A 26,900-nucleotide genomic window follows, 5' to 3' on the forward strand; every position below is an offset into this window, starting at 1 on the left:
CAGGAATTTTGTTGTGTTTTGTTTCCTTCCAGAGAGGTGCCTAGCTGGTTAGGGACAGAAACTAAATGCCCTGAATAAACTGAGCCCTCTCCAGACCGGGAGTCATGCCCAGCTCTTTGGAGGAATGTGTTACTGAGGAATGTTTAAGTAAGCTTAAGGAGTTCCAAGGAACCCAAGACTGATGGTGGTGTCCTATATTTGCCAAGAACTCATTCCCCTTTTGAGAGCAAATGTAGATCTAACCCCATTCATTTGAGAATAAGCTGGGGAGAGGAGACACAAGAGACTTTTTGCTGAAACTATTTGTCTGTTTTGATAAGCACGTGCTCCTTAAAGGGCAAAACACTGGAAATACTTAGAAACAAGCCTGGTGCTTCCAGAAGAGAAAATAGAGAAGACTAAGTCTTGATTTTGTGGGTAGGATTTCTGTCCCATGTGAAGGGAAGTCAACCTAAATAAGAAGCACTCTGACATGTGTTGTGCAAATGTAATGCAAAAAAAAAAGCTCCTAAGGAAAGGCCTCAACTGTAAGCCCTATCTCAAACATTCTTTCAGACACTGTGAAAGCTGTGCTCTTCTGTGCTAGAAAGAAGTATGACTTGGCTGGGCACAATCCTCTTCTGACTGCCTTTGCTAAATGCATCCTTATTATCTTTATTGCTTCCTTAACCTACTGCCATGCCCTGATATAAATTTGGTTGGTAGTAATAAATCAAAATACAACAAGAACCAACATTAACTTCAGCTGTGACCCACCATCCTACTACACAACCTTTGAGTATTATTAATGCCCAAAGCCACTAAAAGCATCACTGCTCTCATAAGAACTGTAATTAACTCTGATAGAGCCACTTACCAATTCCAAAGTGCTTTCCCATCTCACATCCCCTGTTAATCTCCCTCCACTCAGGAGCTGAGAGATGGTTGTGACGCTATTGCCCCTATTATCTGTGAGGACGCTCAGAAATTCTGTGGCTTACTGAAGAAGACACACCAGTGTCTTTTGATTCCAGTTATTCTCCACTTTCAATGCATTTTTTGATTGGAATTTTTTTTTATCCTCTGATACTGTTAATAGTTAGACTGCCTGGTGAAAATTTCACAGTTCGATGTCCTTTTCTTCTTTTTTTTTTTTTTTTTTAAGATTTTATTTATTTATTTGACAGAGACCACAAGTAGGTGCAGAGAGAGAGAGAGACAGAGAGGAGGAAGCAGGCTCCCTACCTAGCAAAGAGCCTGATGTGGGACTCGATCCCAGAATCCTGAGATCACAACCTGAGCCGAAGGCAGAGGCTTAACCCACTGAGCCACCCAGGTGCCCTGGATGTCTTTTTCTAACCACAGCATATCTCACTTCTACCTTCTGGTATAGGAACTTCAAGGTAGCATTTCTATCCTGGATACTGCAGGGCAAGCAGCCTCTGGCCTCTTTCCCTGGAATCTCAGCTCAGGGTAAGAGGAACAAAGAAAGAGAGTGGCACCTGACTATCTCCTGGGATGCCAGACTAGAAGCTCCAGAGCTCAACCCTGGACTGCTCCTCAAGGGACCAAAAGCTGTCCAAGTGACTAGAGTCTCTGCCTCTTGCCTCTGCCAGCATCAAGGCCATCAGCTGGAGCAAGACAAAGCTACTGGGGGCAGAAAAGGTGACCCACAACCTCTTTCACCATCATAGTCATCAATGTCACCCCAAGCCCAGACCTCATAAGACTGGGGATGGACTATCTAGAGACAGTGAACAAAAAAACACTAAGCCCAGAGGCCTCAGAGACACTTTGGAAGTGTGGTTTTGCAGAGGCTTTTGGGGTTTCGATGGGCACTTCATGCTTTCACTCCTCCCTCCCTAGTCTGCAGGGCATCTGCCTTCCACTCGGAACACAACCCTGAAGCTGCAGGCTTGAGGGATCACAAAGGGAGCCAAAACAGAGGGGAAGGGAAACCAAGCTAAACCAAGGAGAGGCATGGGGAGGGACTTGGAGCGTTCTCTCTAGATTGTCCAAACTAGTGCAGCAGGGTTTCCAGAACCCTGCGGGGTTTACTCCCCGTCTAGGATCAGACATCAGTGTTTCTAAACCATTCACTACCAGCATTTTGAACAGCGACACTTGTGCTGTGGGACTGTCCCCCAGAGTAAGGTCTCTCAGCTCCCTTGGCTTCCAACTGCTGAATAACAGTAGCACCTTGCAGACAGGGACTTCTGCCCCCAGGTTGACAACCACTGCTTAGCACTGCTTAGGGTTAGGGTAGGTCATTGCTAGGATTTCCCATGCTTAAAATTTCCTGAGTCCATGATTAGAATACCAGAATAGCATCAGGTGTGAAAGTGCTCTGAGGTGGGAAAAAGCTACAAACACACAATATCAGCAAAGAAGAAGGCACTCAGCTGCAAACAACAACAGACTAGACTAAGCAGGCTTCACTAGATAGGGCTTACTTCTCTCCCATATGAAGAAGCCCTGAGGAAAGCACGGTACGGTGAGGAACAGTTCAACAACACTGCCCCTCCGGGAACCCAGACTCCTGTAATTTCTGTGCTTGCCATCCTTCGTGTGATGGCTTTTATCCTCATGTCAGCTCATGACTTCAAAATGGCTGCACCCCCTCCAGATGTCACACTCAGGTTCCAGGCAGGAAGAAGCCAAAAGAGCCAAAGACTTTTTCCACCTTCGATATGCTTTCTTATTCATGAAGGGAAGCCCTCCTCTGCAGGCTTGAGCATTGACTGCACTGGCCAAACTGCATCACATGGGCCACCCTGACTAGGATAGTTAGGACAATTGAACATTCACATTTCCAGCCTCTGCAGTAGGAGGAAGGCAAGACGGAAGAAGGCAGCTGAGAACAGGCCTGGAGAGAGCCCACCTCGGGTGCCCGCCACAGGCATCTTTGTTCAACAGTGCTCATGTTCCACAAAGAAGCTGGTTTATGTTTTATATTCAGTAATTCTGAAAACATCAACAAGTGGTCTGCAAAGCTAAGCAGGAGTTTATTTCTCTTTGCCGATTTTAATTCAAATATGAATCCGTCAGTCGGCAGTGAACTGGGTTCCCAAATCAACAGAAACAATGACCACAGTATTCTCATCTAAATCATAATTTCAGATGAGCAAATTTGAAATTATCTGCTTTTATTTCCCCGTAACAGTTTTCAACAGAAGATGTCCTATCATTCTCCATAATTCATCTCTCTTCTTTTTTTTTTCTTTTAAAGATTTTATTTCTTTTTTTTTTAATTTTTTATTTTTTATAAACATATATTTTTATCCCCAGGGGTACAGGTCTGTGAATCACCAGGTTTACACACTTCACAGCACTCACCAAAGCACATACCCTCCCCAATGTCCATAATCCCACCCCCTTCTCCCAAACCCCCTCCCCCCAGCAACCCTCAGTTTGTTTTGTGAGATTAAGAGTCACTTATGGTTTGTCTCCCTCCCAATTCCATCTTGTTTCATTGATTCTTCTTCTACCCACTTAAGCCCCCATGTTGCATCACCACTTCCTCATATCAGGGAGATTATATGATAGTTGTCTTTCTCCGCTTGACTTATTTCGCTAAGCATGAAACGCTCTAGTTCCATCCACGTCGTCGCAAATGGCAAGATTTCATTTCTTTTGATGGCTGCATAGTATTCCATTGTGTATATATACCACATCTTCTTGATCCATTCATCTGTTGATGGACATCTAGGTTCTCTCCATAGTTTGGCTATTGTGGACATTGCTGCTATAAACATTCGGGTGCACGTGCCCCTTTGGATCAGATTTTATTTCTTTATTTGAGAAAGACAAGAGATCACAAGCAGGAAGGAGGAGCAGGCTCCCCGCTGATCAGGGAGACTGACCTGGGGCTCAATCCCAGGACCCCAGGATCATGACCTGAGCTGAAGACAGCTGCTTAACTGACTGAGCCACCCAGGGGACCCTGCATCTCTCTTCTTTTTTTTTTTTTAAAGATTTATTTATATATTTGATAGAGAGTGAGAGAGAGAATGACAGGGGAGAAGGTCAGAGGGAGAAGCAGACTCCTCCCAGAGCTGGGAGCCTGATGCGGGACTCGATCCTGGGATTCTGGGATTATGACCTGAACCGAAGACAGTTGCTTAACCAACTGAGCCACCCAGGCGTCCCTGCATCTTTCTTCTTAAAACAAAACTTGAGGGGCACCTGGGTGGCTCAGCAGGTTAAGCCTCTGCCTTCGGCTCAGGTCATGATCCCAGGGTCCTGGAATCGAGCCCCGCATCAGGCTCTCTGCTCAGCAGGGAGCCTGCTTCCCCCTGCCTCTCTGCCTACTTGTGATCTCTATCATCAAATAAATAAATAAAATCTTTTTTAAAAACAAAACAAAAAACAAAAAAACAAAACTTGATTCTTAGCATAAAAGCAAAAATACATACGGTTTAAAAAAAACACACAGAAGGGAAAATCTATTATCAATACAGAGTGATGTTTGAATCAAGTATTGTTATTTTATACTGCAGACCTAGTAGACATATAAGATGCATGTATCATTGTATCCTAGATTGCCACATGTACTACCTTGAACACAACAGGAGTGTTATGTCTTAGTTATTTTAATATTTAGCCCCTTATTTTCCCCTTTAACCCAAGTACCCACATTTTCTAAAAAATATTTAGCTCCTTAGCTATAGAAAAGTAGAAGATAAATACAAATGCATATACAAAACTATTTACAAATTAAGTGATACTGCATCTGGGATTGGCTTCAAAATAATCCTAAAATAAGGGAGTGGGGAGAGAAAAGCAGAGTGGGCAGTAGATGAAACAAGACTGATCGTGAGTTTATAGTTATTGAATCTCGGAGTGAGGTGCATGTGGGTGATTTATACTAGTCTACTCTTGAAATGCGCCATGATAGAAAGGTTGTTGTTTTTTTTTTTTAACAGCTCTGGAATTAATACTGATATATACTTCAAAGATGAACCTCAAAAACATGCTGAAGGGAACAGAAGAAACTTATATACTGTATGATTCTATTTATATGAAGTGTTTAGAAAAGGCGTATTTACAGAGGCAGAAAGATGACCAACGGTTGCTTAGAGCTAGGAGTGGGAGTGGGAACTGACTGCAAATGGGCACAAGCAAACTTTCCGGAGTGATGAAAATGTCCTAAAACTGGTTGGGATGATGGCTGCAGTTTATACAGTTTATACAAATTTATAAATTTATAAATAAATACAGTTTTTTAAAAAATCAGTGAACTGCATGCTTCTAATGGTTAAATGTTATGGTATATAAATTATAGCTCAATAAAGCTATTTTTAGAAGACCTCAGGGGAGGGGTCCCAGGGTGGCTTGATGGGTTAAGTGGCCAACTCTTGATTTCAGCTCAGATCAGGATCTGAGGGTGTGAGATCTGCCCTGTGAGGGGTTCCACACTGAGGGTGGAGGCCGCCTGCCATGCTCTTTCTCCCTCTGCTTTTGCCCCTCCTTCCATCTGAATACGTGCACCTTGCTCCTTGTTAGTACTATGCTTGGGAAAACAAGACTTTCAAGAGTGTTAAAAATTAAAAAAGACAATTTTGACAAAAGGACACTTTCAAAGGATTTCAAAGGTTCTGAACGAACATCATAGAAAAGCCGTGTTTCATCACAAGAAATAAACCATTTCTTGTAATGTTTCCAGAAATCTGAGAATGGGAAAAAGAAAAACAGCAACTAGGTCTGTGCTTGATGCAGCTGAGGCAGCTCAAGTGCTTGGTGCTGAGCAAGAACCCAGCAGGTGCCAAGAAAAGGTAATAGATCCTTTTGTTTACAAAAGTTACAAAGTAAAAGAGAAAAACATAGTATGCCACATAAATAAATAAAAAATCAATAAATATAGTTTAAAGTTTCTAATTCAAGTTTTTCTTTCTTTTTTTCTTTCTTTCTTTTTTAAGATTTTTAAGTAACAGGGCTCAAACCTACATGGGGCTCAAACTAACAACCCTGAGATCAAGAGTCATATGCTTCACAGACTGAGCCAGCCAGGGGCCCCTAATTCAATTTTAAATATCCTAAATCATCAGGTTGCACTAAGCCACAGAGTAACTTTATTCTAATTTTATTTTTTAAACTTTCAGGAGAATCGAAACCATTCAAAATCACCTCTGATTAAATCTACCTTGTAAGGAAAATTAATTTGAAACTTCAAATATAATCAGTAATATTGTAATAACTTTGTATGGTGACCCATGGTTAACCAGACTTGCCATGGGGATCATTTTGTAATATTGCCCCCAAAATATCAGGGCACCTGGGTGGCTCAGTGGGTTAAAGCTTCTGCCTTCAGCTCAGGTCATGATCTCAGGGTCCTGGGATTGAGCCCCGCATCAGGCTCTCTGCTCAGCAGGGAGCCTGCTTCCCCCCCACCCCTGCCTGCCTCTCTGCCTCCTTGTGATCTCTGTCTGTCAAATAAATAAATAAAATCTAAAAATATATATATACATATATATCAAATCACTATGATGTATACCTGAAACCAACAGGATAGTGCACATCAATTATTCTTCAATTTAAAAAAAAGAAAATGTGCAAAATGAAAACGAGAAACTTCATTTTCTCTTGTAAAAGGAAGCATCTCTCACAAGTTAGAATTTATACCAAAACAGAATAAAGGAGGCTACAAAACTATCCAGAGGAGAAGGCATTATGTTTGGGGAAGAAGTTTTGTCTGCTGCAAAGTAAGAAGTAAAACAACTTTAATTTTTTATCCATATTGTCTGTCAAACAATAACTCGTAGAGTTTCCACTTAGATGTTGTAACAAACCTCTTACTATAAACCTCTTTTCTCAAATTCTGACACTTAATAAAAGTTTGTTCCTTGTCACTTGAAAGACAGACAGGAATATTTTTTCTTTTTTTTAAGATTTTATTTATTCATTTGACAGAGATCACAAGTAGGCAGAGAGGCAGGCAGAGAGAGAGAGAGAGAGAGAGAAAGAGAGAGGAAGAAGCAGGCTCCCTGCCAAGCAGAGAGCCCGATGCGGGACTTGATCCCAGGATCCTGGGGTCATGACCTGAGCTGAAAGCAGAGGCTTGAACCCACTGAGCCACCCAGGCGCCCCAGGAGTATTTTTTTTTTAAGATTTTATTTATTTATTTGACATAGAGAGAGAGAACAAGCAAGAGAGAGAACAGCAGAGGGAGAGGGAGAAGCAGTCTCCCCACCCAGCAGGGAGCCCGATTCAGGACTCGAACCCAGGACCTTGGGATCATGACCGGAGCCAAAGGCAGACTCTTAACCAACTGAGCCGCCCAGGTTCCCCAGACAGTAGGATTTAAATTTTAAACTTCCCAGTGCACATACTTGAAAGGTGAAGTGGGAAGAAGGCCGATTTCCTGGTCCTGGAGGGCACCGTGCTTCATACTTCCCACATTTCTGAGTTTACACATGAACTTCAGTTAATGTCCTGCAGGTTTGTCATAAACAGGATCATGGCTGGTGATTTATCCTGCCCTCTGACAGCCTTAATTACTCCAACAGAATCTCACCTTCTATGTACCCAGATGCCCCACACCTCTTCATACAGAGAATTCTGTTCTGTTATCCATTCAAATACTGTGTTTCCAAATGAAACGCCTAAGTACTTCCAAAAAAAAAAAAAGACAACATGCTCATTCCTGAGACCTGGAGAAGTACAATTCCAAAGTTTCCAAATTTTTCATTTTTCAGCAGGCTTATTAGTAAGATGTCCTAAAGACCTGAAGGTGGCCCTCAGTTAGCTCCAGTGCTCTTTCCCTTCCTTACTGGAGCTGCAACCAAGCACACACTGGTCCACAGCCAACAGCCCCAGAGTCCAATCCTGACCCACAGTCACCAGATGGGAGGACCTGGGCAAGTCAGGTTGGACCTCAGTTTCCTCACTTTAAAAAATGGAGATAATATCGGTAACTCAAGGGGTCAATGAGATAAAGAAAAAGTGTCCTAGACAGCACGCAGCACAGGACTGCTGTTCCATAAATGTGAGTTAAATGTAATAGAATTAGAGTACTGAATTGTGCTAAGCTTGATGAAAGAGTTTCAGTTTGACAAATAAGAAGTACTACTATCTTATCCTGGAGTAGAAAAATGAGCTTATACAAGAGTACCAGAAAACACTTACGAAAGCAGGGCCTCCCATTCCCTAAAGCACCAGTGAGAGCTACCTGCAGAATAGTCAAGTGGATTTCATTTATTTACTACCTGTCAGAGTCCGAGGAATGATACAGGCCAGCATTGACCTGCTCAGAGATGAGTCCAGTAAAACGCCTAAGGGATTAGGTCACCTTGGGATTTGAAGGCAGATCCTTCCTCCCCTGCTGTGGAAGAGGTTCCCCCCATACCTTCCTCCCCCAGAGGCCCAGTCTTGTAATTGGACCAGCTCTGCCCCCACTCCTAAAGCCACAGAGTTCATGCTAATCAGGTCCTTAGAATGGCCATGGGGTTTATCGGTCACCAAATGTTCCCAGTCTAGGCCCAAAACCAACAATCCATTTCCTCTTCCCACATTATGATTTATCTAACACTCTCTCTGATGTTGCAAGGAGTTTCCTAACACCAGCTCTCATGGGTGTTTTATTTTTCCTGTAGTTTGAAAGCAAACAATAATATCCGGAACAGGTATTACCTAGGTAGGGGGACTTCTTACCAAGCTAATGGGATTCTTGCTGAAGGCAGGCCAGGGTGATGAGGTATTACCTAACTTTCCAGCCACCCTCCACCCTTATCCTATCCTATGAATCCCCAGTTGTTCTTGCTATATTCGGGCTTGAGCCTGATCTCTCCCCCACGCTGCAACAGCCTTGACAACCATCACAACAATTGTGACACCTATCACAACAATGCTGAAAAAAGTCTTCTCTATCACATTAACATGTCAGAATGACTTTTTTTTTTTAAAGATTTTATTTATTTATTTGACAGAGAGAGAGAGATCACAAATAGGCAGAGAGACAGACAGAGAGAGAGATGAGGAGAAGCAGGCTCCCTGCTGAGCAGAGAGCCCAATGAGGGACTCGATCCCAGGCCCCTGGGATCATGACCTGAGCCGAAGTCAGAGGCCCAACCCACTGAGCCACCCAGGCGCCCCAGAATGACTTTTTTAAACAATGGTTAGTGGGGGCGCCTGGGTAGCTCAGCGGGTTAAAGCCTCTGCCTTCGGCTCAGGTCATGATCTCAGGGTCCTGGGATCGAGCCCCACATCGGGCTCTCTGTTCCGCAGGGAGCCTGTTTTCTCTTCTCTCTCTGCCTGCCTCTCTGCCTACTTGTGATCTCTGTCAAATAAATAAATAAAATATTTTTTTAAAAAATGGTTAGTGGGTTAAATGGTGGTCCCCCCAAAGTTACATTACAACCTATTGCCCAGAACCTGTGAATATTAACTTAAAACAGCAAATGAGTGAATATTGACTTTTTGGGTCCTATATGCAATAACATGTATCCTTATAAGAGAAAGGCAGAGAGAGTGTGGGGACATAGACACACAGAAGAGGAAACAATGATGTGAGACAGAAGCAAAGATTGGAGTGGTGTGGCCTCAAGACAGGGGATATCTGTGCCAACAGCAGCTGGAAGGGTCAAGGAACAGAATCTCCCCTAGAACCTCTGGAGGGAGCTTGCCATGCCAACAGCTTGATGTTGGACTTCCAGCTTCCAGAACTGTGGGAGAATAAATTTCTGTTGTTTCACGCTACCCAGTTTGTGTTCATTTGTTATAACAGCCACAGGAAACTAATGCAGGATCAGAAGTATGTCTCAGTCCATTCAAGCTGCCCTAAGAAAATACCACGGATCGTGTGGCTTATCAACAGCAGGAATTTATTTCTCACAGTTCTGGAGGCCGGCAAGTCCAGGATCAAGGTGCCAGCTGATTCAGTGCCAGATGAGAGCTTGCTTTCTGTTTCATAGTCAGCGCTTTCCACTGTGTCCTTACATGGCGGAAGGAGGAAGGGAGATCTCTGGGATATTTCACTGGGGCATTTGTCCCCTTCGTGAGGGCTCCACCCTCAGGAGACAATAACTTCCCGAACCCAGACCTCCAAATACCATCACACCAGGGATTAGGTTTCAACATATGAATTTGGGGAGGGACAAACATTCAGACCATAGCAAGGTGAGAGGTGGGTTTTACACCCAGCTCTGTATTAAGGAGCAATATATTCAAACCTACCATTTGAAATTTTTATAATAAGCTTGAATTATCTTTGTAATAAAAACTAATAATTATAAACCATAAAACATGAGTATATGTGAAATTGGGGGCACGGAGGAGAACAAAGATAGAAGAAGATATCATGCAGGTCACAAAGACAGATGAGAAGATACAAGACCTTTACTGCGATTTCTCAACCCAAAGAAATAAAATTTAATTTGATCCCAAAAGGTACTCACTACTAAATTCTATCCCATTAAAGACCAGTTATAAGGTATCAAATGGCCCAGTTCTTCTCCAAGAAAGAGCATAATGTGGGGAGAATCTATTCTAGAATCTGAATTCCCAAATCTCTGAAGGAATAGGCTAGTTTTCTGTGGAGAAACATGATTTTTTTCATCAGGTTTAAAGATGCTCATTATACGTCACAGGAATGATTATACATTAATTGATAACATCAAGGAAATAAAATGTCACAAAAACAGGGGCACCTGGGTAGCTCAGTTGGTTAAATATCTGACTCTTGGTTTTGGCTCAGGTCATGATCTCAGGATTGTGGGATCAGGGCTAGAGTCCCATTCCATACTGAGTGTGGAGCCTGCTTGGGATTCTCTCTCCCTCTTTGTCCCTCTCCCTCAAGCATGAGCATGTATGTGTGTGCAGGCACATGCACATGTACTCTCCCTCTCGCCCTCTCTCTCCTCCTCTCTCAAAAAATAAACTGATCTTAAAAAAGGAAAAGGAAATGGGGCACCTGGCTGCCTCAGTAGGTAGAGCATGCGACGCTTGACCTCAGGGTCATGAGTTCGAGCCCCATGTTGGGTGTACAGCTTACAAAAAAATAAATAGATAAATAAGTATTTTTAAGATGCCATTAAAATATATCTTTTTAGGAAAATTCCATGAGAACTTCAAGTTCAAGAAGACCTGGTGAGTGACTAAAGCGACCCTCCAGGGGGTGTGTAGGGCTCTCTTCAGGGGGCAGTAGTCAGGGAACCTTTATGCTCTCCACATATCCACACAGGAGTGTAGCCACCTCACCTGTATTTTTGGCCTTGTCTCCCAGTGTTAACAGCCATTACCTAAGAGGCAGTACAATGAATTATCACCTTTTAAAAAGAAGCTGTTACTCAAACCACCACAAAGGCAAGGAGTCAGTTACAAACTATCCACCCCTGTCCCCTGTTACTCCCTCTCACAAAAATCTGTGCTCCAGCAAGACAGCTTACTTGCCTCTTTCCAAACAGGGCTTTGCTTCCTCCTCTGTACTCTCTCCAGAAACAAACCCTCCTTCAGTAGGTCCTGTCTATGGAAATCCAGGCTATGCTATTTCTTTCCAGGAAAAGAAAAATGTGTTTACATATAGTATTACATATACTATTATTATAGCATATACTATTATTATACCCATAGCACATCTGTGAATCCTATAAGATCCTTATACTACATGTTAAAATCCTGCCCTACTACCCTTCTATATTAAAAAGGTTCCCAGGGCTGCCATAACAAATTACCATGAACCTGGAGGCTTAACCCAACAGAAGTTTATTTTCTCACAGTTCTGGAAGCCATGACTCCAAAATCAAGGTGGGCTGGCCTGCACTCCATCTAGAAGCTCTTAAGGAGAATCACTCCTCGTCTCTGCCAGCTTCTGGAGGCTGCCGCATTTGGCATTCTTTGGGAGGCCAATGCCTTATCCGTTAGGCGCACTTGGCATTCTTTGACCTGTGGCCGCATCACCCCAATCTCTGCCACCCTGGTCACATGGCCTCCTCTTCTGTCTTGGTCAGATCTCCCCCTGCCTCATACTTAAAAGCACACTCACCATTGGATTTAGGGCTCGCCCAGATAATCCAGGATGATCTCATCTTAGAATCTTTCACTTAATCACATCTGTATAAACCATTTTTCCAAATAGTGGAATATTCCTCGCTTCCAGGGATTAAATTTTCCACCCACAGCACAGGCCACGCTGAGCTATCACCTCTCACCCGGAAGTCCTCCCAGGTCTTGCTTTCTGACTGCAGAGGATGGTTTTCTGTCCTCTCACGGCGTCTCCACAATGGAGCCTCAGCAGGCTGAGGAGGAGGTAACTGCGTGTCTTCCTCACATCATCCCAATAACCTCTGTGCCTGTCTCCCCCACTATCCCCTGAGCATCTCCAGAGCAGGCCCCACGGCTTACTCACCTCCATATCCCTGCCCCTCACTACGGCACCTATAAACCATAGATGCTTAATTGGCAGCTGATATTTGTCAAATAAAAAATGACTACGTCCGTGCCACATGAAATGCGTTGTTGTCCATGTGCTTACTCATCAGAAGGTGCTGCATATCTGGGACACACAGCGCTTGCCAGGGAAAGTAAACATGTATGGGGTTCTCACCCATTCCACCACCAACAGTATCTGTCAGTAACATGCATGAAGCCGATTTAATGACCCAGTCATGGGTAGATAACAACAGCTTGAAAAAACACTGACCTTGATGATCACTCAGGTCTTTTTCAGCTCTGAATTCTGTGATAACCAACAAGTGGAAAAACAAACTGATGTGCAATTGAACTGTGCTGATCTGAGCAATCAGAAAGCTAAGACTCAGGGGAAATGCCTAAGTATGTGCAAGGTACTGAGAAGGCACTGGGCAGAATAAGCCATGAGCCGTGGGTAGCATCCTTCAGTCATATCATCTACAGGGAATAAATGTGCTAGCAAAACACAAACCACTGGACAATACTCGTCACCAAATCCCTAATAGCAAGTGGCTGTAAGAGTTCTGGCCACATTTGGTGGGCATCTGTGCCCTCAACCCTAAGCCCGACTCAAATCCACCCCAAGCCACTAGTGCTCCACAACATTCTCAATAAAAACATTTAAGGAGCTTCACAACCTCAAATACCTTTCAAACGACAATCAGACACAAATACCTCCACAGGCCTGAGCCTCCCCTGTTCCTGTGGACAGGCCTCTGAGCTCTCCATATCACCTCCTGCACCTCTACCCCTGGCTCTCAGAGCTTTTCAAATCCCCATTAAATGTTATCTGATACAATCTCAAGGCACTCTCTTTCCTAAGGACATTTTCATATTGATCTGGAATTCTGAGAGACCAAAAAGCTTATAAAAATTTAAAAGAATGAACACTTAATCATAAAATTTTAGGCACCCAGGGATCAGGAGGCATTTTAAGAAAAATATTTTCTGGCCCCCTTCCGAATACACCGACTGGGGAACCACCTATCTACCTACTTGAATGTGAGCCAGGCCTGGCTACAGAAAGATCAATCCGGGGGCAGCTGGCATCCTTAATAATGAACAACTTCCTTCTGTTCTGTCAAGAGCAGAGACAAAGACATGATTCAGGGACACTCAAATTGAATTATTGTCTTTGTTTAAACCTTCCCTCTCAAGCAGAGCTGTCAGCTGCTGCAGCCAGTCCAGGGAAGGATGGAAGTTCTCAAATGCAAAGCTGTTTAAGTGCCCAGACAGCCGACATGCGGTGCTCGGCCTTCACCTCCTGCCAGGACCCCATGGCACTAAGACCATGCCCGAGGTCAGGCCCCAGGCATGGAAAGCCTGCCCTAGACCCAGCACCAAGAGGAAGGCAACAGGCTTCTACCATGAAAGGGCTGTAAGAACCCACCAAGCTTACAGTCAGCTCATACTCAACAGCAAGCCACCTCTGGAACACAATATCCAAAGTCTAGGTCATGGCCCATTTGTGGGTCATGAGACAAGCAACATGCTAAAGAATGAAATAGAATAGAAACTATCAAAGTTTCTATATATCTTGGGAAACAAATTTTTCACTTGGGGGTGTATTTATATGTTTACATACTAGGTTATTTTTAAAATGCATTTCTTTTTTTTTTTTTTTTAAGATTTTATTTATTTATTTGTCAGAGAGAGAGCGAGCGAGAGAGAGCATACGCAGACAGAGTGGAAGGCAGAATCAGAGGGAGAAGCAGGCTCCCTGCGGAGCAAGGAGCCCGATGTGGGACTCGATCCCAGGACGCTGGGACCATGACCTGAGCCGAAGGCAGCTACTTAACCAACTGAGCCACCCAGGCGTCCCTAAAATGCATTTCTTATACTGGGTCACAAACCAAAGTTTGAAGGCCACCATTCTTGAACAAAAATGAATCAAGTATTCAATCCAAAAAAAATAATAAAATCATAACCCATGTTTCTTTTTAGAATGCCAATAATTATCAAAAGTACTTTGGCCAGTATCTGCAATGGAGTCAGCATTTCCTATGCATAGTTCTGGGGTTCTAAGATGTATTTTCAGAAATCTGAGAATTCTGAGTGAGAATATTTACATTTTGCATTCTTTTTTTTAAAAAAAAAGATTTTATTTATTTATTTGTCAGAGAGAGAGAGGAGCTGGAGCGAGCACAGGCAGGCAGAGTGGCAGGCAGAGGCAGAGGGAGAAGCAGGCTCCCTGCCAAGCAAGGAGCCTGATGTGGGACTCGATCCCAGAACACTGGGATCATGACCTGAGCTGAAGGCAGCTGCTTAACCAACTGATCCACCCAGGTGTCCCTACATTTTGCATTCTTAATGAGAATCTAAACTGAACATATTTGGAATCATCTGGATGTCTCCCTCAGAGTTATGTTAGGTCATGTGGTTTAAATTGTTCATATTTGCATTTGTGTTTATAATCAAAAGCAAGTGGGTGAATTACTGAGAACAAAACAGAAGCAGGTTTCATCTAGCAACACTGTAGAGTAACACACAGGAAGGCCAGACTGGACCATAACATGCTGTACAGGGTGAGGTGGGGGAGGGCTTCATCATGCAAGTACAGAGGATGTGTGGGGGGACTGAGTCATCACCCAGCAATGGGAAGCACAAGAACCTGGACCAGAGTACTCACCACAAAGTCAAGTACACAGGGGACACTATGCATCCCATCTTTGCGTAAACCAACTTCCAACAATGTTTTCATGGTAAAAGCAAAAACTGCACAATGAAGTAAGTAATGTTTACATATCACAGAATGAAGGGATTGATGTGTTTTATAAATTACATCATTAATTTCATGTACATTTTCTATTATGTTCCTGAAAGAAGGGTTTGTTTCTTCTTCCAGTATATCTAGAAATTAAATTGGGTTGGGGGAAGGAGCACCTGGTGGTTCAGTGGATTATTCTGCTCAGGTCATGATCCCAGGGTCCTGGGATGAGTCCCTGGGCTTCCTGCTCAGTGGGGAGCCTGCTTCTCCCTCTCACTCTGCCTGCCACTCCTTCAGCTTGTGCTCACTCGTGCTCTCCGCCAACATAAATAAATAAATCTTAGATAGATAGATAGATAGATAGATAGATAGATAGATAGATAGGGTTGGGGGAAGACAGCATAACGACCATGCTCATGGCTTACACACTCACATCCTCTCACACATAAACAATTCTTGATCAATGAAGAAGTTATAGTGCAGAAAATATCAAGTGGCAGGTGATATACCTTATTTTTTTATTTGACTATGGAATGTTTTATTTACTTTGTCTTGTGGCTAAGTCATTTCCTTAATTATGCTTGCCCCAGAGCAATATTTAATTAATGTAAATTCCCAATTATTGGAAGGGGTGGGGTCTCAAAGCATGAAGAATATTAGAACTTTTTTAATTCAGCTAAGAAAAGATGGTAGGAGTGAATACTGAGACAATTTTCCTGGAAGACAATTCAGCAATATGTATCCAAAGACTCAAATTGTTAGCTCTTTGGCCTAGAAATTCAACTTTTAAGAAGTGATATGAAAGTAATAATGTCAAAGATGCCATTGGATGTCAAAGATGCAAGAATGTCTGCTATCAGGGCATTGGTTAGCAGAGACGGTATACTCCTATAACAATGCTGACGGTATCTCACAGATATTGAGTGCTTACTTTATTCGATGCACTCAACAGCTAGTGTCCCATTTAGGGGCATCTGGGTGGCTCAGTGGGTTAAAGCCTCTGCCTTCAGCTCAGGTTGTGATCCCAGGGTCCTGGGATGGAGCCCCGCATCAGGCTCTCTGCTCAGTGAGGAGCCTGCTTCCTCCTCTCTCTCTGTCTGCCTCTCTGCCTACTTGTGATCTCTGCCAGTCAAATAAATAAATAAATAATCTTTTAAAAAATAAAAATAAAAATTAGTGTCCCATTTAATTCTCAAAACATTCCAATGTAGTGGGTATTATTATTCTCCCCATTTTATGGAAGAGTAAACCAAGGCACAAAGAAGTGACCTGCCCAGCTAATAAGAAGCAGAGCTGAGGTATGAAGTCTGAGTCTGACTCTACTGTCTGTGCTCTTTGACCATTCTCTCAATGGATCACTAGAAGTCATGTAAAATTATATAATATCTATGTTACTGAAACATGCTCATGAGATAGTGTGACATGCTCATGAGATAGCAGGTTATAAAATATCACATACTAGAACCTCATTTTTGTAAGATTTTTAAGACTGGCAGGATATATATACTGGATACTATATATATAATTACTATATCATACAGGATACTATTATATTGTATATATAGCATATTATATATATTCAAATATATACATATTTGAACTTTTTAGTTAAATAAATTATCTATGTAACTACAAGCAACATGTTAATAAAAAAATATGTTCCAGGGGCTCCTGGGTGGCTCAGTCATTAAGCATCTGCCTTCGGCTCAGGTCATGATCCCAGGGCCCTGGGTTCAAACCCTGCATCAGGCTCCCTGTTAAGCCAGAAGCCTGCTTCTTCTTCTCCCATTCCCTCTGCTTGTGTTCCCTCTCTGGCTGTGTTTCTCTCTGTCAAATAAACAAAATCTTTAAAAATATATATATATTTTCCAGGTAACCTCACAACTTAGTTAATGAGAGTTGGATATATATTCAACATCATAGCAAATTTCTTTTTTTTTTTTTTAAGATTTTTATTTATTTATTTGACAGACAGAGATCACAAGTAGGCAGAGAGGCATGCAGAGAGAGAGAAGAAGCAGGCTCCCCACTGAGCAGAGAGCCCGATGCGGGGCTCGATCCCAAGACCCTGAGATCATGACCCAAGCCGAAGGTAGCGGCTCCAACCCACTGAGCCACCCAGGCGCCCCTCATAGCAAATTTCTGATGAAGATTTATAACTCATCTCTCTATTACTTTTTTTTTTTTTCAGATTTTATTTATTTATTTGAGAAAGAGAGAGAGAGAACAGGAGAGGGGAGAGGTCAGAGGGAGAAGGAGACTCCCTGCCAAGCAGGGAGCCTGATACGGGATAGGATACGGAACTCGATCCTGGGACTCCAGGATCATGACCCAAGTCAAAGGCAGCTGCTTAACCAACTGAGCCATCCAGGTGCCCTCTCTATTACTTTTTACAAAAAAAAGACAATCCTAAGAGAAGTTTTCATGTGACACTTTGAATTAATAGCTCTTCACTGTCAAATAATCAGTAATTTAAACACTTTCAACAATCTAACAATTCAGACTCCCCAGGAGTCTTTCTTCTAGTTCAAATCCCCTTCTGCCTCATCAAGGCCTCTGGTCTGGCCTCTGACAACTGGCCGGCACCACCTGCCTCCACAATGACCCCCTGCAGAGAGACAGCTGCCTTCCTCTAAGTGGACAGGTCCAAGGCCTAGAAGCCAGGCCTGTGGCCACAATAAACCCCCTCCATCCCTCTGAGGAAGGAAGGACATGAAGGAAAATTCAAAGCCAACCAAAAAACCCAGACCTGGTTCCGCACCTGCTTTTGAACAGTATCAGTGTTTCTCTGTGCTTAGAGTAGGAAACTGACCCAGCAACAGAGCTCAGAATCCCTGCGGCCGAGCCATGAAGGTCCTGCCCCAGCATTGCTGGGTCTGACTTCACTTCCAACAACATGGCGTCTAATGCTAAATGTGAGATACAGACACTAAATGTAAGAGTTCAGTATCACTTCAGATGTCTTCAGTGCTCTGCTTATGAACTTGGGAGAAATAAAGCTGAAAGGATCTTAGAGATATCCAGTCAAGTGTTTCGCAGGTGGGGTGCCACTGGCATTCAGAGCAGGTCCATTCATCACTGGGCTGAGTGGCATTTCAACATTTCTAATTTCTGGGGTTCTCAACCATTAGTGCCCCATACACTGTGATAATTAAAAATGTTCCCCCTCAACATTTCCAAGTACCCCTTGAGGGACATTGCCACCCCTAGTTGAGAACCACTGATTTAGTGTATCATGGGGGTCCAGAGAAGTTAGTCACGCGCCCAAGGCCACTCAGGTAGCAAGACACAGATTCCCATACCTCACAGCACTTAGTTTTATGTTCTTTCCACTGCGCTCACTGGAGCGTGAGATACTTAAAATAGACTTCATATTTAATGACAGAATTTATGGATCTAAGACTGAATGAGGGTTTTTTTTTTTCAATTTCATTATGGGTATTTTAATATAAAAGCATAATTCTATTACTATAATTACTTTAAAAGAGCAAAAAATATCTGAACTAACAACCACCAATCAAAGCTTCAGAATGCATCGTGTATTGAATGAAATCATACTATGAAGAAAAGTATCTATGAGTCACACACAGAGAGACAAAGACAGAGACAAAGAGACAGAGAGAAGGGGTAGAGGGGTAGAGGGGTGAATCTGGAAATATTTGCATTAACAAAATATTTTCTTAAAAGCACCATCTCTGCAAGCAGTCAGGAAAGTGAGTCCTATGGGAGATATTTTACCAAATTACACCCTTTATTTCAAGTTTTAAAAATTTTTATTTATATGAGGGGGGAGGAACAAAGGGAGAAGAAGAGAGAAAATCTTAAGCAGCAGATTGCCTCCTCCCCCTGAACACAGAGCCCACCACCCCAGGGCTTGAACTCCCAATCCCAAGATCATGACTTGAGCTGAAATCGAGAGTCAGAGGTTTAACAGACTGAGCCCCCCAGGTACCCCCTATTTCAAGATTTTTTTAAAAATTCTCCTCTAACTCAATCTAGCACTCATTCTGAATGTAAAATCTAAACTTACATTTTAAACAATTTCTTGCTAGTTCTTAAAGGACTTCTAACAAAATCAATCCAGAGTATGACATATACCTTCCATCACATGATAAGAGCACCATAAATTTTATAATTCACATTGTTACATTTAGGACACAAGCACTACAAAAACTCTTCCACTAAAGTTTCCGAGGTGGGGAATATCAGCATATCCCCATTTTTTACCAGGGGTTTATTCAGGTGCTTCTTCTAATCATGTGTAACTTTTTGTTTGTCTAACTCGTAAAGCACATAGCAATATCTCCTTTATGAATTACACAATTTACCACCCCTACAAGGAAAGGGAGGGAGGAGGAAAAGTAAAGAAGTTTAAAGACAGAGAACGGAGAAAGAGGGAGAGAGATGAACTCCAGAAAACACAGTAAGAAAAATAAAATTATCCTATAGAAATTTCAGGTAAAATTCAAAAAGTTCTTATATATGTACATGCATATAGGCAAATGTGATTGTTTCTTTTTAGTATTCTTTTTCATTTCAAAATTCCCTATAGGGCTTATGTCTGCATCCAGGACAGAGTGAGGTCCAAAGAGAACACTCTCATTGCATGTATGTGGCTGGGGGAATTTTCCAGCTCATAATCACTGCCCCAAATGGACCAGTTTTACAACACAGCTGATAGGGGACTTACCTCTGGCGCCAGGAAGCCCAGGGGCCTCGAGGAGGCGAAGCCTGCAGCCCTTCCAGGCCAGGGCTTTGTGTGGTTGGAGGGCTGGTGGGAGGGTCGGCTGGGGATCCGCCTGGGGCCCCGTGACCATTTACATGTCAATGGTCAAACCAAAATTGCTCCAACTCCGGTGGCCAGGGCCCCTTTGGGCAGCAAGACCCTGGGTTTTGTCCTTGTCCCTTCTCCACAGAGCCTTGAAAATGCTGGCTGCCAGCAGGCATTTGGCAAACTCATTAGGAGGGATTTGTCACCCTCTTCAAGCCTTGAGCCTAGGTAAATACATCAGCAATCTGCAGGCAGGCTTTTCAAATGATCCGAGGACACCACGCTGGGAGAGATGAATGCTTTAGATAAGATGACAGAATCAGAATTCCAAAAGCAGTCTGGGTCGGAAAGAATGAGCCGAAAGGAAAAAAAAAAAAAGAAAGAAAAGAAAAAGATTTCAGAGAAATAGATGTTACATCTTTCATCTAAGTTCAAAAGCAACTGCTCTGGGGTTTTAGTTTATTTACAAGTCAATATGAGATGATGGTGTGATGTGGATGCCAAAAACAAACGAACAAACTTATTTTTAGGATTCATTATCAGAAAGGCACTATTACGACTATGGAAGGGATGAAGGAGAATAGACGGTCGGCGTACTATTTTCTACAGAGAAGACTGGGTAAACAAGAGGGCAAAAATTCTAGGATGAGAAAGAAATGATTTGGACAGGGAGGGGGTGGGGAATGGCCATCCTCCACACACCCTCGGTACAAAGAGGAGATTTATTCTGGGGGCTCCAGACAGCAGAACAAAGGATTGATGGTTGGAGGGAGATAGCATCTGCATAAGCACAGAAGAGTTTTCTAACAGTGAAAATCTCTGGTCCCTCAGCAGTCAGCAGGCAAGGAAGTTTCCTGCAGGGCCCTCCCTGTCCGGGGACTTGCACGAAAAGGTTTGGGCAGAGGTCCTCTGCATTCTAGCCCAGAGCCCAACTGGGCTTCCATGGCTTCTATAGCTTCTGATGTGAGATTCTCGGGATTTTTAGAGCTGGAAACAAAAGGACTATGAAATTTAAAAATAGATTTAAAAGGGGGAACACAGTCTGTGTAATGTAGAAAGACTGATTTACATTGCGATGGGCCACTCAGATAATGATCAAAACAGTCCCCAGCATTAGTCATTTCTGAAACCACACAACGCAGATCCATCACCCACTTATTGTGATTTGAAAACGCCAAGGTTGGCTCCCTGGAACCCATTCCCTTACATTCCTTCTCCTTTCTCTCTCCATTTCTCAAAAAAGCTGATAATATAATTTGGGTCACTTACAGCACTTACATTTAGAAAATATTTTACAGTCAATTGAATTTTAAGAATATTTCATAGGGCAGAATCTCACTGCTGGTTTCGACCGTAGAAGCAGAGAAAAGCAGGGGAGTTCCTAGGAAGTGCCTTCTGAACGTGTCTGCCAGGACCTCTGTGGCCCTGATGGTTTTCCAACTTAGGAAGGGAATGGCCAAAGTCCTTGTCCCCTGGGAAGCTGACCTTTCTGCCTATGTTGAGAAAGAATCATGAGAATTGCTTTGACCCGCATTGCCTCATGGCACTGCTCTGGGTACCAAGTTGACTGGGAGGGACTTCACACAGCCTCCTCATAGAGTAAAAGACACCAGCACCACTATCACCACCAAAATACCAAAGAATATTGTTATAAAATTTACCGACTTTCTTATTTTTCTAAAGTCAGCAGAAGAAATGCGCAAGATCTGTATATATAAAATTTAGGCAATTAAAAAAAAAACATTCTGGCAATTATTGACAAATTACCCTCCAAGCAGATGATTCCCATTTCCTCCCTGTTTTATCTCTGAGAACTTGATGGGGCAGGGGGTCGGGAATCTGATTCTTGGTCACTCTGTATTTCATTTATTGTTAGTGAGGTTAAGTATCATTACATTTTTTAAATGCTTGGAGAAAAAATGTGGAGAAACATATCCTAAATGACAGACCATGGTTGCTTATCTTTGTGGGGCAGAAATACAGAAGACTTACACTTTTCATGTTTAAAATATGCATAAAATGTTTAAAATATGCATAAAAGGGAACTGCTTTTTTTCTCATTTCAGGAATGAAGTTTTAAAAAAAGTAATTAGTGAGTGGGGCATTTAAAAAATTACATTGATTATGACTTCACATCAATTAATTAATCTTTCGAGGCAGGTCACCAAGTTAAAATACAAAACTGATTAGGGTATAGTCCTCGTTCATTGATGCTTGTTATCTGGTATTCACACGCACTTTTTTTTTTAAGACTTAACTTTATTTATTCATTTTTTAAAAGGGCCTATTGTGGATGTTTTAATATTTTTTTTTAAAGATTTTATTTATTCATTTGCCAGAGACTGAGAGAGAGAGAGTACAAGCAGAGGGACCAGCAGGCAGAGAGGGAGAACCAGGTTCCCTGCCCAGGGAGCCCGATGTGGAACTTGATTCCAGGACCTGGGATCATGACCTGAGCCTCAGGCAGACACTTAATGAACTGAGCCATGCAGGTGTCCCAAGATTTTATTTTTAAGTAATCTATCCACCCAGCATGGGGCTTGAACTCACAACCCTAAGATCAAGAGTTGCATGTTCCACTGACAGAGCCAGACAGGCACCTCTGGTACTTGTTAGGTCCCCAATAATGGGTGTGATCAAAGGAGCGAGACTGATACAAAGCGAAGGTCAAGCAAACCTTTATTTCACACCAAGCACTGAGAAACAAACCAACCGGCCAGGGCGGTCTCTTACAAAGAGGCGCCCCTTCCCTGCCTTACAGACTAACTTTTATAGAGCAAAAGCCATGTGGTTGGTTTGGGCCTGGCCACACACAGGTGGCCAATGAGATTGCAACAACACAGAGAAAGCTGCACAGTCATGCTAGGTCACACACGAGTGACCAATTGAATTACAATTTACCCTAGTAGATATTTGAACTAGTCTATCACTTTGGTCAGAATTGGCGCCCAAAAGGTGGGACCCACACTCCTTGGTAGCTAGGGAGACAGTATGCTTGCTCCACTGATTGGATGTCTCCACCTGGCCTGACCCACCCTTGTATTTGGGCTTTGTCACCTGGGACTGGTTTCCCTGACTTGCTTTTAAGTAAGTTCCCGGAGGGGGGTGGGGGGGTGTCAGTTTAAGTTTTACTGCATAAACAACAAAATCACTGTTTAACCAGATGGAGCTGCTCTGGCTAAATAGGCCCTTACAGTACTCACACTCACTTTCATTTATTTTTTTAGGATTTTATTTTTTAAGTAATCTCTATGCCCAGCATAAACTTAGAACCAAGAGATCAAGAGTTGCACACTCTATCAACTAAGAAAGTCAGGCATCCCTCACGCTTACTTTAAAATGAAGGAAACAAGGCAGTATTTACTAACAAACTCTTCTCTCGATGAGACAGAATGCCATCACTCCTGACTCAACTCCTTCAGATGCCCATATCCCCAGCATGTCACGACTGTGGTTCTTTTTATTATTATAGTAGCTATGCTGCCAACATAAGTGGGACTGGGAGTCTAGCAGACTGGAGAGTACAGGAGTCAGGGTAAAAGAAGCTCAGGAGAAAAATGAAACAGCTAACTCTGAAGGCTGATCTGCGATAGTTACATTTGAGATAGATGGGGAGTTAAGAGAATATAAACAGAGGCCAACGCATACATCTGCTGGTTAGAAACCAGCGTGCAAGTTGTGTAGGCAAGTCTGTGATGGGACAATGGCCTCCTTCAAGCAGGTTATTTCAGACAAAGAAAGGAACCCAAGAAACAGGGGTTCTTTCAACCCAAGTGATACAAATGACACTTCATTTCCTAGTTGTAAGGGCCTACTTAGCCAGAGCGAGCCATTTTGTTGTTTATGCAATAAACTTAGATTGAACCTGCCCCTTCCCCCCAAGAGAAAAGCGCTTAGAAACAGAACTGGTGAAATATGACTGACCAGCCCCTGATAACGGAGCCCACATACAAGGATGTGTCCGGCCAGGTGGAAACGTCCAATCAGTGAAAGTGCACGTATTACCTCCCTACCCGCCAAGGATGAGCCAGGCCAGGTGGAAATGTACAATCAAGGGAAAGCGTACGGATTACCCGCCAAGGAGTGTGAGCCCCGCCTTTTGAGCACCAGGCAAAGGCGCCCATTCCAGCCAAGGTCATAGGCTGAATTAAATGACTGTCATGGGGTGAATTGTAATTCAATTGGCCACTTATGTTTAGCCAGACTCAACTACATGGCCTTTACTCTATAAAAATTAGTCTGTGAAACTGGGATGGGTCGCCTCTTTGCAAGAGACGGCCCTGGTTGGTCAGTTTGATTCTCGATGCTTGGTGCGAAATCAAGCTTTGCTTGACCTTCGCTTTGTATCAGTCTCGTCCTTTTATCCATGGACCCTTTCACTAGTAAGGGTTCAGTCTTCAACCAGGGAAACACTGAACTCTATTTTCCCAGACCCCAAATTATATAAGACTATAATAAATCAAATTGATGTAATAGATTTCATACTTGATTCATAATGGGAATGTACATCAGCATTTCTGAAAAACAATCTGACCTTTTTGATAATGTAATTCTATTTCTAGAACTCTATCATCAAGGAAATAATTCTAATTATCAAAAAAGCATCACGCGGGGTGCCTGGGTGGCTCAGTGGGTTAAAGCCTCTGCCTTCGGCTCAGGTCATGATCTCAGGGTCCTGGGATCGAGCCCCGCATCGGGCTCTCTGCTCAGCAGGGAGCCTGCTTCCCCCCCTCCTCTCTCTCTACCTGCCTCTCTGCCTACTTGTGATCTCTCTCTGTCTAATAAATAAATAAAATCTTAAAAAAAAAAAAAGCATCACACACACACACACACAAAAAAAGATGTACACTACATGGTTATTTATAACAGCAAAACACTGGAAATAGAACACTGGGGAAACTTCTACCAGTAAAAGAGTAGGATTCAATAAACCAGGAAACTTCCATCTATCTGGTAAGGTATTACATTGCCCTAAAAATGATGTCTCAAAGTTCACATCCTTTTATTAGTAACACATTATTAGGAATCTACCCTAAAGAAAGAATCCAAACACACAGGAAATTGAGTACGTCCTAATGTTCAATAACAACAGAATAGTTAAATAGGCTCCTATTGGTTCTTCAAAACTCAGCTCACGTGGTACTTCTCGAGGGGAAGTCTGCCCTCACCCTGGCCCAGCTCTGGACTCCTAGGATGCTCTACACATTGCCCATCACAGTATGATCCCAGCGTTCTGTACATTATGTGCCAATCTAGCACCTTAAAAACAGGGAACTTGACTTCACTGGCTTAATACTCCCAACATCTGGCACAGTGCCTGGCACAAAGTATTTGTCTAAATGTCTATACACTGTAAGATGATAATATCAGTGTACTGGTTTCCTAGGGCTGCCCTAACCAACTTCCGCAAACTGGGGGACTTCAACAACAGAAATGTACTGTCTCACAGTGCTGAGGCTAGAAGTCTGAACTCAAGGTGCCAGAGTATCAGTTCCCGCTGAGAGAAGTATGGGAAGAGCCCCTGCAGATTTCTCTCCGTGGCTTGTAGATAGCCTTTATCTCCATCTATGCACAGCATGTTCCCTGTGTGTATGTCTGTCTCCAAATTTCCTCTTTTTATAAAGATGCCTGTGGTATGAATTAGGACCCAGCCTAATGACTTCACTTTAACTTGATTACCTCTCTAGAGACTTTACTTCCAAATAAGGTCACACTATAGGGTAAAGAGAGTTAGGAATTCCACATACAAATTTTTGGGGGGACACAATTCAACCCATAACAATCAGCAAATTTAGAGATTTATGAGTTCACAACGATAAGGAAATACTTATTTTATAACGGTCAGTAGAAAAAAAGAGTTACATATCTTTATGTATACAAGAAGAGTTTTTTTTTTTTAAGATTTTATTTATTTATTTGTCAGAGAGAGAGCGAGAGTGAGCACAGGCAGACAGAGTGAGTGGCAGGCAGAGTCAGAAGGAGAAGCAGGCTCCCGGCGGAGCAAGGAGCCCGATATGGGACTCGATCCCAGGACGCTGGGATCACAACCTGAGCCGAAGGCAGCTGCTTAACCAACTGAGCCACCCAGGCGTCCCACAAGAAGAGTTCTTAATTTGGATTCTCAAAGATTTTTAAAATGGTTCATGATCACCCCAAATTAAGAACCACTGATGCTATAATATCTCATTTTTTAAAAAATTTTTATTTATTTATTTGAGAGAGGGAGGGAGAGCATGAGAGGGGAGGTCAAAGGGAGAAGCAGTCTCCCCATGGAGCTGGGAGCCCGATGCGGGACTTGATCCTAGGACTCCAGGATCGTGACCTGAGCCGTAGGCAGTCGCTTAACTAACTGAGCGACCCAGGCACCCTCAAATATTTTTTTTTAACATGAAGGTAATAAGTGAAAATGTTAAAGGTGTTTGCCACTGGGTATTAGGATTATGGATATTTGGGATTATCTCCCAATTTCCTACAACAGTTTCAAACTACTTTTATAGTCAAGAAAATAAACACCTTTCACTTTTCTTTAAAAAAAAATAAATAAATAAATAAAGGGACGCCTGGGTGGCTCAGTTGTTAAATGTCTGCCTTCAGCACAGGTCATGATCCCAGGATCCTGGTATCAAGTCCTGCAGCAGGCTCCCTGCTAAGCAGGGAGTCCGCTTTTCCCTCTCCCTCTGCTACTCCCGCTGCTTGAGTTCTCTCTCTCTCTCAGACAAATAAATAAATAAAATCTTAGAAAATATATATAAAGGAAAAAATTTATGTGTATTTATTTATTTTAATTAACTAATTAATAATTGAATTTATTAATTCAAATCCCCTTAAAAGGATTTAAAAACATGGGAAATGAATATGTTTTATATAAACACTATAGTTATAAACTGTACATAAATAAAATATTAAGAAAAGGCAGGAAGAAAATCTATTATAATGTTCACAGAGTTGATTAACAGGTTATAGGAAGAGTTCTGTGTGTGTCTTCCTATTTTTTTGTGTGTTCTGAAATTTTTTAAAAGATTTTATTTATTTATTTGAGAT

At 42.6% G+C, this 26,900-nt stretch overlaps 1 protein-coding gene across 4 annotated transcripts in view; it reads right to left on the minus strand.

The window, feature by feature from the left end:
- Positions 1 to 26,900, minus strand: part of ANKRD6 (ankyrin repeat domain 6) — a 189,917-nt gene that overhangs the window by 120,169 nt on the left and 42,848 nt on the right. The window contains exon 1 of one of the 4 annotated variants that reach the window (XM_082730581.1): positions 19,779 to 20,125. The exons of the other annotated variants lie outside the window; for them this stretch is intronic. The gene's annotated coding sequence lies outside the window, so the exon portion shown is untranslated. Of the gene's footprint in view, positions 1 to 19,778; positions 20,126 to 26,900 lie in introns of those variants that run through there. 4 annotated transcript variants of the gene reach the window in all.

The sequence above is a fragment of the Mustela nivalis genome (assembly GCF_964662115.1).
Source record: "Mustela nivalis genome assembly, chromosome: 5".
Classification (NCBI taxonomy): domain Eukaryota; kingdom Metazoa; phylum Chordata; class Mammalia; order Carnivora; family Mustelidae; genus Mustela; species Mustela nivalis.